Raw genomic sequence first — 14,671 nt, 5'->3', positions numbered from 1 at the left:
ATCTATTCCCTGATGGCTTCTCCATTGCCATCTCCTACTGCCTCAATTTTTACCAGGCTCCCAAAACATACTTTTTGTCCATATCTTAATTATCCCAGATCATCATAATTACAGATATCCTATCACTCCAAAACATTTATGCAATGTACCAAGCAGTTTTATAACCCTGAGTCCTCACTCATGTTGTTTATTTTCTTGAACAAGGAATATACCTCTCCCTCTCTGCCTGATGAATTGGTATCCATCCTTTTAAAAAAAAAAATACTCAGGATCTTTTTGCTATAAAGCATTCACTAAAATATCTTGTGTGATGGTTTATTTCCAACTTTATTCCTTATAATTTTTAAAATATTTTTACCTTGATTTTCAGATATTTGTTCTTGGCACTTACATATTTACCTTTGTACATATTGCCTCTGTTTCCCCACCCCCATCCCTATTAGACTGCTCTTCAACAGCAGGAACTATTTCTTAGTGATTTCATATCCCCGTTCTTTGAAAAGTAGCACATAGCAAATGAGGCATAGTCACGAATGTTTGCTGAATTAATGCAAATCCTGCTCCAAGGATCTCAGATCTTTTCCCAATTGAATGGACTCAGCTTTGAATGAAAGGAAGGACTTAAAGGTATGCCAGTCCAGGTCCAAAATTTCTCTCCAGTGGTTCAGGGAAAAGAACTTACCCAAGGTACTACTACTTTCATGGGACCAATCAAGGATGTAATTTCACCCACTCTCTAACAGGGGAGGAAATAGTGTTACCAGAGCCTGAAAAGAGATAGAGTTAAGGAGGAGGGATCATGATACAGAGGAACTCAGACATTGCCAGACATCCCATGTAAAAGGCAAGAGAGCTTGAAAGGACCACCTGGCTTCTTCCTATTCTCTCTGTTCCCTTCTTCTGCTTGAACCTCCCACTGGCTGACCCATCGCAAAGCCAGCTATCACTGGGATGCAGGGGACGCTGCTTCTCTGCAGCCAGCCTTCTGGGGCACAGAGCAGGGTATAGAAGGGCTATAATGGATCAAAGTGGGATGGTGAAGTATGACCAGCAGGACAGCCAAGAAAAATCCACCCAGAAACAAGGGTTATGTTTCTTATGGTCTGTATTTTTCAGACACCCATCTAAGTGCTCTATACCATTTATTTTAATCTTCCTTACAATGCTATATTAAAGGTATATCACTCTTTCCACCACCATACAAAGAAATGTAGTGAAATTAAAATAAATTATCTCAGATAATTTGCAGTCAGGACTCACATTGGCTTCTAGTCAAAAGGCAAGTTATATTTTATGTATGGGCCACACTCACTGCTTTCTCGAAAGTCCTCCCCTCTCAGTAGAAAGCTGTTATGCAAAGAAAATTTCCCACGTTCGATTTCAAGTAATGCTTCTCACTAGTTAATTTTTTTTTTTATTGTTAGAATTGCAAACCATTCAGCCTCAGTTCCTGGGGTCTACAAATATTTTTAACAGACTATTCATTTCAGTAAAGTCCTCCCCCAAATAATATAAAAATTCAGAAAGAATGTTTATAAAAGAATTTTATATGTTTGTACCTAAGACTGTTTGACATCATTATTGGATATTCTTAATAATTTAAAAGGGAGCCAACTATGCTACAGTCCAGAGAAGGGACATGAATATGGCTAAAAGACAGAAATTAAGACCCAGGAGACAAGCGTGAAGGAATTGGTGTTCTGTATCCTATAAAAGAAAAATAACTGAGTTGAAACAAAGGTCTCTAAGAGTGTGAAACAGCTGAAGAGAGGATGGTAAATTCAACTCTGCCTGTCTCTGGAAAGCCCAGAGCTGGGCACTCTGGAAGATATGATTTGGACCAGCCAAGGTCCCTGCTCAGGGTGAAGGGACATCTTTGTAGACAACTACCCAAAATGCAAAGTTCAACATTTTAAGCTTTAGGGGAGTTTTGTTGTTGTTTTGTCTAATTACAGAGTCTCACTAAATTGCATAGGCTGGCCTGGAACTCTTGATCCTCCTGCCTCAGCCTCCAGAGCAGTTTGAATTACATCTGTGTGCCTCCAGGCCCGTTTTAAGTTTTACTAACAGTTGCTTTGCATGAAGGAGATGTTGATTTCACCATGATGTTAGCCTATCATTATCTCTTACCTGGATGACTATAATAACTTTTTCATTTATTGTACTTTCAGGCTTACACCAGATAGCTTACACAGCAGCAAAAGTGATCATTTAGGATCTAAGTCAGATCATGGTCCCTCCTCTGTTCCTGTTCTCCAATGGTCCCCAGCACACTTTCTAACATGGCCTACAAGACCTTCCATGGTTTGGTCCCTGGCTGTCTTTCTGTGTTAGCTCCTTTACTTTCCCTCCCTCACTGCTCCTCTCAGAGCCTTTCCTCCTTTCCACCAGGTATAGGCAGCCTCAGAGCAGTTGCAGTTGTCGTTCCCCTGACTGGAAAGATTGCTCTTCCACACTGTTGAGTGGGGCACGCGCTCACTTCATTCCACTCTCCCTCTGGGATATGGACTTCTCAGAATTCTTCCTGAACTCCTTAATTAGACCAGCAGCCTCAGTCTCTTTCCATACCATTACTGTATCTTTCTTTTCTCTAGCCTTAATCCTAGCTCTTAATATATTCTATAGACTTGTGCATATTAATTATCTATCTACCCCCTTTATACAAGCACATATACCCCACCTGTAAGCTTCTGAGAGTAGGGATTTTGTCTTATTCACAGCTGTACCTCAAAATATATCTGCAATAATTAGAGCTTAAAAATATGCATTGTGCAGTGGCACACACCTGTAATCCCATCAGCTTGGGAGGCTGAGGCAGAATGATTGAGAGTTTACAGGCAGCCATAGCAAAAGCAAAGTGCTAAGCAACTCAGTGAGAGAACCTGTCTCTAAAATACAAAATAGGGCTGGGGATGTGGCTCAGTGGTTAAGCACCCCTAGGTTCAATTCCTGGTACCAAGAAAAAAAAAAAACATTTTTTTTTCTTGAATAAATAAATTCCTGATGTCAATTATTGGGGAATACGGCATTTATTTGCTTAGAACTGTTTTTAAAAGGGAAAAAATAATTGAACCAGGCCTTGAAACATCTGTCAGACTTTCAAAAGGAAGAAACAAAAGAGAAAAGTCAGAAAAGGTATCTCAATATGGAATGGTGTTGGTGGAAGGAAAGTAGAATTTATGAGAAGTGAGATTGAGGAGAACAGACAATGTCTAAAGGACAGAGATGGAGATAAAACTAGAAGAGCAAAGTGTAATGGGATCACAGGTATTTCTAAATGGCACATGGTCTATTTAGCAAGAAAATGATGGAACAGTACTTTATTTTTCAGGAAATTTAATTTTACCAGTAACATGCAGGGGAAAAAAAATGGAGGAAAGAAGAACATGATAGACAGCCATGATTTAAAACAAGAGAGGGAATTGCCCAAAAAGGAAGTTGTAGTCACATTAAATGAGATTAAGGAGTAGAGGAGGATAAAAAACTTCAAGTATGAGAAAGATAATGCTTCTCTCAGGCCTAGCACTCAGGAATCCAGGGGGATAATCCAATGAAAATAAACAGTGAATTCTTTTCTGAAGTGGTAGCCGAAGGCTATAGATTGGATTGAGATTTTTGAAGGAAAAAAAATGTCTAGAACAAATAAGAGAAAGAAGTCTTCAGGTCAAGAACTGAAAAATCTAAGAAGCTGATATTGTGGAGCACAGTGAAGAGATGAAGTCTGAGAAGAGGAAAGCAGTATATTCACTTTCTTGGAAGCCACGAGAGACTTTGAGCATGAGATATTCAATAGAGTCAAATCAGGCAGCAGAGTCAGTGGGGTGAGGCAGCGAGAAGCCCCAGGGTCTGGCAAGCAGGTTTTCACTGAGAAACACTCAGGACATTGTTTGTAGAAAGGGGTGAGGTCATGGTGAGAAGATCACCATTTGAAAAAGGTGTGGACTGCAATGTTATGCCAAAGGAATTGAAACAGATGCAAGAAGAGTTCTTTTTCTATAATAGAAAATAGTATCTGACACATCTGAGATGGATGTTCCATAAATATTTGTTTAATAAATAAGAGGAACATATTTGTCATTTAATAGGGGAACACTAGAGATAGAGAAGGACGGTTTAAATAAAAAGAAAATTCTAGTAGGGCTTGGGTAATAACATTTTGAGCTCTAAATTAGAAGCTGAGGAATAATGTAATATAGTAATATTGTATTTAGAATAAAATCCAAAATCCTTAGTGGCCTCTCCAGACCTCCCATAATGTTTTACTCAGCTTTTTTGCTGCTTTGACTAAAATACCTGACCAGCACAATTTGTAGAGAGGAAAAAGTTTACTTGAAGGCTCATGGTTTCAGAGGTCTCAACACAGACAGCAGGCTCCACTCCTTGGGTCTCCAGGTGAGTCCGAACATCACGGCTGAAGAGTGTGGCAGAAGGAAACAGCTCACCTGATGATCCAGAAGCAGAGAGAGACAGACTCCACTCTCCAGATGCAAAATATATACCCCATAGTGATGCCCCAATGAGCCAATTCATCCAGCCACACCCCACGTGCCTCCAGTTACCACTCAGTTAATCCCTCAAGGATTAATCCACTGATTAGGGTCAGGCTATAACCCAATCATTTCTTCTCTAAATCTTGCATTGTCTGACCCATGAGCTTTTGGGGGACATCACATCTAAACCATAACACATATCTTGCCTTATGTTTGTCTGTATGCTGCCTCTTCTCCACTCTCCCCATTGCTCCAGCCTTGCTGTCTTCCTGTTCTTAAACCACACAGACTCATTTCCCCATCTGTATTACCCCTACACCTCAAGTGGTCACTGCTAGAACTTCCTAAATGCCAGCCATTTCCCACAACTCAGGTCTTAAGATGTGGTACTTTGACCATCTCTGACCTCCCAGTGAAGGAACCTATACGCAGGATGTCTGTTTTAATTTTAATAAGGCATAAACCACTCACTTGAGTCATCTTTTTGGTATTTATTTGTTGTTTGCCTCCTCTATTCTTATGGGAACAGGCAGGATGTCTTACTCAGAATTGATTGAAATAGCCTCCAGTGCAAGAAGATGAATAAATATTTGAACAAATCCTGAGGTGGACAGGGGACATTTAAGACAGTGTATATCAGATCACTTTAATCATGTTTATAAGTTAAGTTATAAAGTATTTTCTCAAACGTATCTATTTCTTCCTTTACCCTCCTGCTCCTTTTTCTTCTTAGGTCCACAGCAATTCTGACTCAAACCACTGCCATCTTCCTGCCCTGCTTCTTATCCCACTCTTCCTAAAATGCACATCCAGTTATTTCACAATCCCATCTACAGTATCCCATAGGTTTCCCATCAATCTTAAGATAAAATCAAGCCCTTACCCAGTGTTTAGGATCAGACCCATGTGATTGATTATTTCCACAGCTTCAGTTTTCACCACTCCCACCCTGTCCCACCTCGTTATCCACATGGCATTCCTTGGTCATACTGCATTTTATCAGTTTGCTATGTTCTCTCACTTCTCAACAATCTCCTTCTCTTGGAAACCTGTTTCCCATTTGCTTCATTTGAATCAGTCCTGCCTATCATTTCGGTCTCAGCTTGAATGTTGATAACTCCAGGCAATATGGCAGAACTTACTCTCACTCAAGTTATCTGTCTCTTTTACATATTCTCAAACATTCTTTTATCTGGCAGAGCAAATAAGCCATAAGCAAAAGAACACTCTGGATAGTTTAGGAAGAAAAGACTTTATTAGAATATATTATGTAACTGACAATATTTCAGGGCAGAAGGCTAGATAATTAGGCTTGGAGGCTCTATTGACATGAACAGGAATGTCTGAATTTACCACCCACTCCTCTTGACAATTCCCGTCTCTGTTATTGCAAGTTGCAGCAAAGACCTCCAGCCCCAGACACTGCAGGCTGCCACCATTCAGTCCTTTGTCATAGTTAAGTGAATTCTGGCTACCTGTCTCCTTTTCTTGGCAGGTTAAATTCCATTCAGTTTTACCTTCCAACTAGTCTTTTCTAAATTGACATGTAGGTAGATCTGATTGGTAAACTCAAATCACAGGCATAAACTCTGGACTGTTGAGAGACAAGGAAAGCGATAATTCAGCTCTTAACCTAAGAAAGCAAAACTCATAAGATGTAATGAATTGTGATAAATGACTCCTGCATACCTGTGCTCTGTTGCTACCCTAGTCAGAGTATACCTTAGCTGTGTGGGTTTCATCTGCCCCACTCATCCACTTCACAAAGCCAGAGGCTATGTCTCTCTCTCTCACTGTGGTTTCTCTAAGAGCTAGCAGAGAGCCTCATGTTGAGTAAATGCATAAAATATTATTTATTGAATGAATGAATAGGTTGTAATTGGGGCTTGAAGATAGTTTGGAACAGCTGTTAGAATTATAATGCAGGAATTATAATTGGGAGTCAATTAGTGAAGACTTAAAGAATTGCTGAGTTGCATTTTGGATCCTGCCAAGTTAGGGAGAACACATTTGTGGTAGAACTAATCATCACTGTTTAGTGAGCTTCTCAAGCAAGGCAAAAAAAGCCTACAATAGGGATTTAAACCTGTTTTCAGTTGGACATAGATTGAGCTCAGTTCGAGCTCAAACCAAGAAAAATCAAATAACTGTCCTTAGAATTTAGGTTGCTTAAGGAATAAATTAAAACATAAAGGAGCTAGACAGTGTGAGAATACTGAAAGAAGAAGGGACTAACATAACTATACAGGCAGAGATACACTTAATATAGTGTTTTTTGCAAAGGGAATGGTGGCAATTAGTTTAGGCTTTTTGAACCACACAATGACTTTGTGTTACAACTACTCAGTTCTGCAGTTGTAGGGGGAATGTGACCATAATTGATACCAAAGCAAATAAGCATGAAACTTTCAAACACATTGGGTCTTGGCTTTCACATCCACTGTTTAAAAGTCTCAAGGATTTATATTTTGCTTACAGTTTATGTTCATTAGAGGTCAGCTGGGTGACCTGCTCCATGTTCTCATTTGACTTTCTAGAACCCAAGCCTATGAAAAAGTCACAAACTGGAATATTACTTTCAATTATAGCCAAGAGAAAAGGTGTAAGGTACTTAAAGCTTCTCTCTAGAAGCGGTAATCCTTCATTTTTACTTGAATTTCATCAACCTAAACATTACATGTCTGTGTCCAAGTTTAAGAAAGTAGGAAAGTATTAAGGTATGCATGAAGGGAACTAAGAACTGTGAATAGTAATATAGTATGCAGCAAGGATTTGCATTAAGAGAGGGAATTTTGAGCTTAAAATTCTTGATGATCCAGTTTCAGATAATGAAGATCTGCTTTAAGATAGCCGCAGAAAACTGGCACTGAAGATAAATGGAGTTGAGGAAATTGAGTAATTGCAAACCCTGTACATGTCGAAGTTCATTAGTGTGCACATTGAAGTAAGCACTAGTTGTCTTCTATATCTATTTATTCAAAAAGGAAAATAACAACCCAATATATTATCTTAATGTGCTAAATCTGTGTAGTGTATTCCCTCAATAGGCTAGCTCAGTATTTGGAGACAGGAAAGAGATAGTAATATAAAAAATAATGTGAACACAATTTACCCCTAATATACACCAGAATATTTCAAAAGTATCAATTTTTTGACCTAATTATTTATTTTATAGTGTTCTCTTTCACTGTATGTGTGTGCATGTGTATATATATATATATATATATGAAATATATATGTATATATAATATGAAATATTCACAATATGAAAATATCTTTTTTTTCTGTAATAGTTTTTTGAAAATATCTTAAATTAACCACATATGCAGTAAATCAATAAAATATTATATGTATACATTCATATAAGTCTGAAAAATGAGAAATCAAGAGAACAATTTGATGACCAAATTTGTTGGTTTAGCATTTTTATCATACAGTTGAAAAGACAAATTTAAGGATTAGCTCCTTTTTTGGCAGAGTAGAGCAAGTCAGTGAAGATGAAAGGGAAATGACAAATACGGATTATTACAGTTGTCCTCACAAATTTGTTCTCATAAACGGAAGCTCTTAATCCACTTCTCTGCATTCATAAAATCACATTGAAATACAAGAGATAAAGAAGTATATAGAAATAACCTTGAACCTACTCCATTTTTTTAAGCAAAACATTCATAAACAATGTTTGCTTTCATTTGTCTTGTCTAGTATTATTGGCAGTATGCTACTAGTAATTCTTATTAAGTGATGGAGACCCAGGAAAGTTATCACAACCAGATGCAGGACAACTGAATTAGGATGTTGCAAAGAAACCCAGTGCACAGTCATGAGCTTGTCAACTGTGGTGCTCAGTATTTGATCCACATCTAACTAGTAGAGTTTAACCCTGTTGGTGTTTGTCAGTTTAATCAGCCAAGGGCAACTCTCAGGAAGGGTTTCCTTTGGGTTGTGCCTTGAATGTGTAACTGCCTGTTGGTACCCACCTGTGATACTGGAGTGTTCACAGCCGGCAAAATGGGACAGGTCTTTCATGCAAAAAAGCAAAGCTTTTATATATTATGTTGGCTCATTTTTACTTGTAGGTAGGAAAACATGTATGGGGCAGGGAGATAGAACATGAAAGAATTTTTAAAAAACAACAGAAAAACAAAAAGAATTGCCATGCAAAATTATGATCTTCAATTTTCTAAGAATTATACTGTTTTGCATTGGAATACAGAAAACAGTAGAGCTCAGGGAAAATTTATCATCTTTGTTTATAGTTTGACTCCATTCCCATTTTGAATTTTGAATTATATTACCTCTAATCTAATTGCAAATACTAATTTGTCCTGTGCTTTAAAATAAATGTTGTTACTGTACTTGTAGAATGCTTCTGCATGTACCTTACTACCTTTGCATCTTATTGATTGCATTGCTGGTTTCTATGGAAACACAAGTGGAGAAGCTAATTAAGATCAGGGGGTTAGAACTGAAGAAAAATAGAATTTTCAACACAGTTCATTTATCATGTACATTTAAATTAGTTTCTTTAATAAAATATCTATTGGAGTAGAATGGCGATGGCTGAATCACTTTAATAAAAACAAATGATACATGTTAAAAGCTTAACAACACTTATTTGTACTCAATTCATCCCATTAAGAAGCATTTTGGCTTGGTAATCAAATTAACAAAAGTCATTAATAAAAATTTCTGTGTCTCAATACTGTTAACTCCAAGATTTTTGGCTTTGAGCAATATATCTTGTGAATCACTCTTATTATTTATTCAGAATAAGCCTGTGGTTTCTGTCAAGTTACTGTCTTCTAGCTACAGATCCATCCTTTTATATCTGTCTTCATGATGCTCTGGATGGGACTATACAAACTATATTTCTCAGCATCTAGTAGATTCCTAGGTTTGGCCACAAGGGGCAACTGGGAGAAATTAATAGGCAGGAAGGAGACAGAAGAGCTTCCATTCTGTTGACCCTGCTCCTGTTAGGATTAATTAAGCAATGATCCTTTACTTAGGAAGGGGAGAGCTTTCCAACCTCCAATACCCAGCCGTGGAACCAATCCCCTTCAAGTTTCTACCTTTGATATATGTAGCATATTTCTGTGTTTCTAGTTGATATAAAGTGCATGGTTGGTTTTATATGCAAAACTAGAATGTTAGGTAGTTTAAAAGAGAATAAAGTCTATTTATTCTAAGAAATGTAGGAATAGAGAAATATAAGAATAAGAAAAATTATTACTAAGTTCTCTCACCTGCATCCAACTTATGCTAATACTTTTTCTCTTTTCTCAACAGTATTGTTTTAAACACAGGTATATGTTTGTTTTTTTTTTTCAGGAACAGCGTCATATTTTACATCTACTTTTGTCTCCTGTTTTTTCTTTAAATCAAAACAATATTTTTATATTATTACAAATGCTTCACAAACATCATTTGGATAGTCATGTAACTTTCAATAGACTGTTTTACAGATCAATTTTGAACAATGAAATTGAGGATGACATCAAAAGCCTACCAACAACAACAAAAAAAGAGCCCAGAAACAGGTAGCTTCTCAGCCAAGTTTTACAAGATCTTCAAAGAAGAACTTACACCAATACTCCTCAAATTATTCCATGAAATAGAAAAGGAAGTAACCCTTCCAAATTCATTTCATGAATCTAGTATCACCCAGATACCAAAACCAGACAAAGACACATCAAGGAAAGAAAACTTCAGAATAATATCCCTGATGAACATAGATGCAAAAATTCTTAATAAAATACCAGAAAATCATATACAAAAACATATTAAAAAGACAGTGTATCATGATCAAGTGGGGATCATTCCGGGGATGTAAGGCTGGTTCAACACACAGAAATAAATAAGTGTAATTCATCACATCAGCAGACTTAAAGATAAGAATCACATAATTATCAATAGATGCAGAAAAAGCATTTGACAAAATTCTTCATCCATTTATGCTCAAAACACTAAAAAAAAAACTAGGGATAGTAGGAATATACCTCGTGATTGGAAAAGCTATGTATGCCAAACCAAAGGTCAACACCATTCTAAATGGAGAAAAAGTGAAAGCATTCCCTCTTGGAACTGGAACAAGACAGGGATGTCCTCTTTTACCACTCCTATTCAACATAGTCCTTGAAACCTAGCCAGAGCAATTAGACAAAAGAAAGAAGTTAAAGGGATACCAATAGGAAAAGAAGAGCTCAAACTATCTCATAAATGAATACAGCAAAGTAGCAGGATATAAAATTAACACCAATACCAGTTGTGTTCCTATACATCAATAACAAATCAACTGAAATAGAAATCAGGAAAACTATCCCATTCACAATAACCTCAAAAAATATATATATTTGGGAATTAATCTAACAAGAGAGGTCAAAAACCTCTATAATGAAAACTATAGAACACTAAAGAAAGAAACTGAAGAAGAGCTTAGAAAACAGAAAGATGCCCCATATTCTTGGATAGGCAAAATAAATATTGTCAAAATGCCCATACTACAAAAAGCACTACACAGATTTATGCAATTTCTATTAAGGTTTGATGCTCTTCATAGAAATAGAAAAAGTAGTCATGAAATTTATTTGGAAAATTAAGAGACACGGAATAGCCAAAGCAATCCTTAGTGAGAAAAGTGATGCAGGAGGCATCGCAATACCAGACCTTAAATTATACTACAGAGCTAGAAGTCACTGCGTGTGTGCTGGCCCTCCCCTGTGGGTCTCTGTCTGTGGCTCTAGGACTTGACCCAGGCCTCTGTTGCTGCTGCCATTGCTGCTGTCGGCAAGTGGCCAGGCTGGAGACCGTGGTGGAGTGCCCCTCAGGGCCCTGCATGATCTGGCAGTCTTAGAACCCCAGCACCCTGCCATGCATCCTCCCACCCAGAGCTCAGCCTGGAGGCATCTGTGCTGGGGACCTTCCCTTCCCGGGGCCATCTTCTAGTATCTGCTGGAGACTAGCATACCAGTGGAACAGAATAGAAGATAACAGAGTCATACCAACATAAAAACAGTTATCGAGTATGAGTACTACAGTTGTCTAGTACTCATACTAGACAAAGGCACCATAAACAGACACTGGAGAAAAGATAGTCTCTTCAACAAATGGTGCTGGGAAAACTATAAATCCATATGTAGTAGAATGAAACAACCTCTTTATCTCACCCTGCACAAAACTCTACTCAAAGTGGATCAAGGACCTAGGCATTAGACCAGAGACTCTGCTCCTACTAGAAGAAAAAGTAGGTCCAAATCTCTACCATATTGGCTTAGGAACTGACTTCTCAATAAGGTTCCTAAAGTGCAAGAAGTAAAATTAAGAATCAATAAATGGGACGATATCAAGCTGAAAAACTTCTTCACAGAAAAGGAAACAATCAAGAATATGAAGAGAGACCTACAGAGTGGGAGAAAAATTTTACCACCAGTATCTCAGAGTATTAATCTCTAGGATATACAAAGAACAAAAATAAATAAGTAAATAGATAAATACCCAATCAATAAATGGGCTAAGCAACTAAATAGGTAGTTCACAGAAGAATATAAATGGTCAAAAATGAATAAAAAAGTTTAACATCTCTAGCAATTAGAGAAATGCAAATCAAAATTACACTGAGATTTTTATCTCATCCCAATCAGAATGGCAATTATCAAGGATACATGTTGGTGAGGATGTGGGGAGAAAGGTACACTCATATATCGCTGGTGGGACTGCAAATTGGTACAACCTCTATGGAAAGCAGTATGGAAATTCCATAGAAAACTTGGAATGGAACCACCATTTAACTCAGTTATCCCACTCCTTGGTTTATAACAAAGGAATTAACATGGCACACTACAATGATTTTAAGGTTTATAGCAGCTCAGTTCACAATAGCCAAGTTATAGAACCAACCTAGGTGCCCCACAAAAGATGAATGGATAAAGAAAATGTAGTATAAATACACAATGGAATCTTAGGCATAAAGAAAAATGAAATTGTGGCATTTGCCAGTAAATGGATGAAACTGGAGACTATCATGTTAGGTGAAATAAGCCAATCCCCCCCAAAATCAAAGGCAGAATGTTCTCTTTGATATTTGGATGCTAAACCTCAACAAGGGTGGGGAAGTATAGGAATTCATTGGACTAGACAAAGGGAAATGAAGGGCAGGGATGCGGGGGATGGGACTAGAAAAGACAGTAAAATGAATCAGACATATCTTTCCTATTTTTATGTTTAAAACATGACCAATGTAACTCCACATCATGTATAACCATAAAAATGGTATTTTAATTGGAACATGTTATACTTATTGTATGTATATATGTCAAAATACAATCTACTGTAAGATATATCTAGAAAGAACAAATTTTAAAAAGACTGTTTTATTATTAATCAGTATTAAAACATTTGAATTGCTTTCATGTGGCTTGTAATTATAAAGAATGCTATCCTTATCACCTTTGTGTTGTGAATTTTTGTTTCACAATGAGGTCTAGTTCCTTGGACTTTAAACATTTTTATGATCCTATGCCAAACTCTTCATGTAGAAACACAGCCCTCTTCAAAGTCTATATATCCACAAGTATTTCTAGATTTTTTTCAGTCTGTATTCCATAGTTTACAAAGTATTCTTCCATTCTTTTATGCTTCTGTGTGTGTATCCATATGTCATTTTCTTTACTCATTTTCCCTATAGTGATATTATAGCTGAAAAATATTTTAGACTGCACTAAGGGAGTAATTACACCAATTCCACTTTGCTAAGAGAAAATTCATATTTACTATCCACTGAACATCTAACTTTTAATATATTTTTTCTAAATGATAGTAATACTTCCATAAAATGTTTCTCATTTGTGCAATAGGTGAAAGAAAAAGTAAAAATGATTCTATTTTAAAATGATTCATTAATTACAAGACTATTTTGGGTTTTGAACTGAATAGTTATGTGCAAATGGTAACTATGAACCAATCAGATACTTAATATAAGCCAGAATAAATTATCCAAGTTTTAGTTTTTTCATATTTATAATAACATCATACCTTTAGCCATATTTACTTTTGCAAATGTTCTAAAAGTCAAATTGTCAAGGGCTAGGGTGAAGCTCAGTGGCACTGACCTTGCACATGTAAGGCTCTAGATTTAATTCTTAGGACAAACAAAAAAATGGCCAATTGTATGTCTATGTCTGTATCCATATTCATGTTCATGTTCATATCTAAGGATACTGATGATCATACAGCAACAGAAAATACAAAGAAGTCATTAAATATCAAAATTCTATAAACTTTGTTGAACAAAAACAGGATATTAGTTGAATATACTTCAAGACAATCTGGAGTAATACATTTGGGACTTCTATGAATATCTCATGTACTGTGCTTGTGTCAATTTAAGGGAAAAAGTTGGCTTTTGTGTACATTGTGCCTTTTCCTCCAAATTCTTAGCACTTCAAAATACACCCTTTTACCTTTAAAGGAGCTATCTAGTTATAATGTAATGAATTTACCTTTAATTTAAAGAGGTTACAGTTTAATTTAAAGTGATTACACTTATGGCTTTCTGGAGACCAGAACGTATGGGTTCAATTCTAATAATAGACCTGTAAGAAGAGAAGAACTTGTTAATCAAAGCAAGAAATTTTACATTTTGAAAGACCCTTCCAAAGTCTTAGAAATAGCCTGATACCCCTCACAATTCAATTCAACTACCTTCCGTTAAGGAAAAAATCCGTGTACACACACACACACACACACAAAGTCCTTACCAGATATTAGGCACTGTATTTTGAGGTGCACCCGATCTCACTGCACTTCACAACAACTGTGTATGGTATTTATTATTGACCATTTTTTACAAAAGAGGGAACTGACTTTCAGAAAAGTTATGTACCATTTCCAAGTTCATGCAAGCCAGAACCTAGATTTGAATGTCAGTTGGCCTGACCCAATAACCCTTTCTCTTTCATGAAGATAGTTATTAAATTTAAACTAGGAGGCAATAGGACAAAGACTTTTTGTGTGCCTGTCACTACCTAAGCATCAAGTTTTAATGCAGTAATTCTTATAGAGAATATTTTAGACATATTTTAGTATATAATTAGTATATAATTATACTAATATTTTAAGCCTACCTGAAATTTTTGATTAAAAACATGCACTTACCATAACTATATATTTTATGACCATAA

The sequence above is a fragment of the Marmota marmota genome, unplaced genomic scaffold (genome assembly GCF_001458135.2).
Source record: "Marmota marmota marmota unplaced genomic scaffold, marMar, whole genome shotgun sequence".
Taxonomy (NCBI): domain Eukaryota; kingdom Metazoa; phylum Chordata; class Mammalia; order Rodentia; family Sciuridae; genus Marmota; species Marmota marmota.
Note: the sequence above shows the minus strand (reverse complement) of the source record.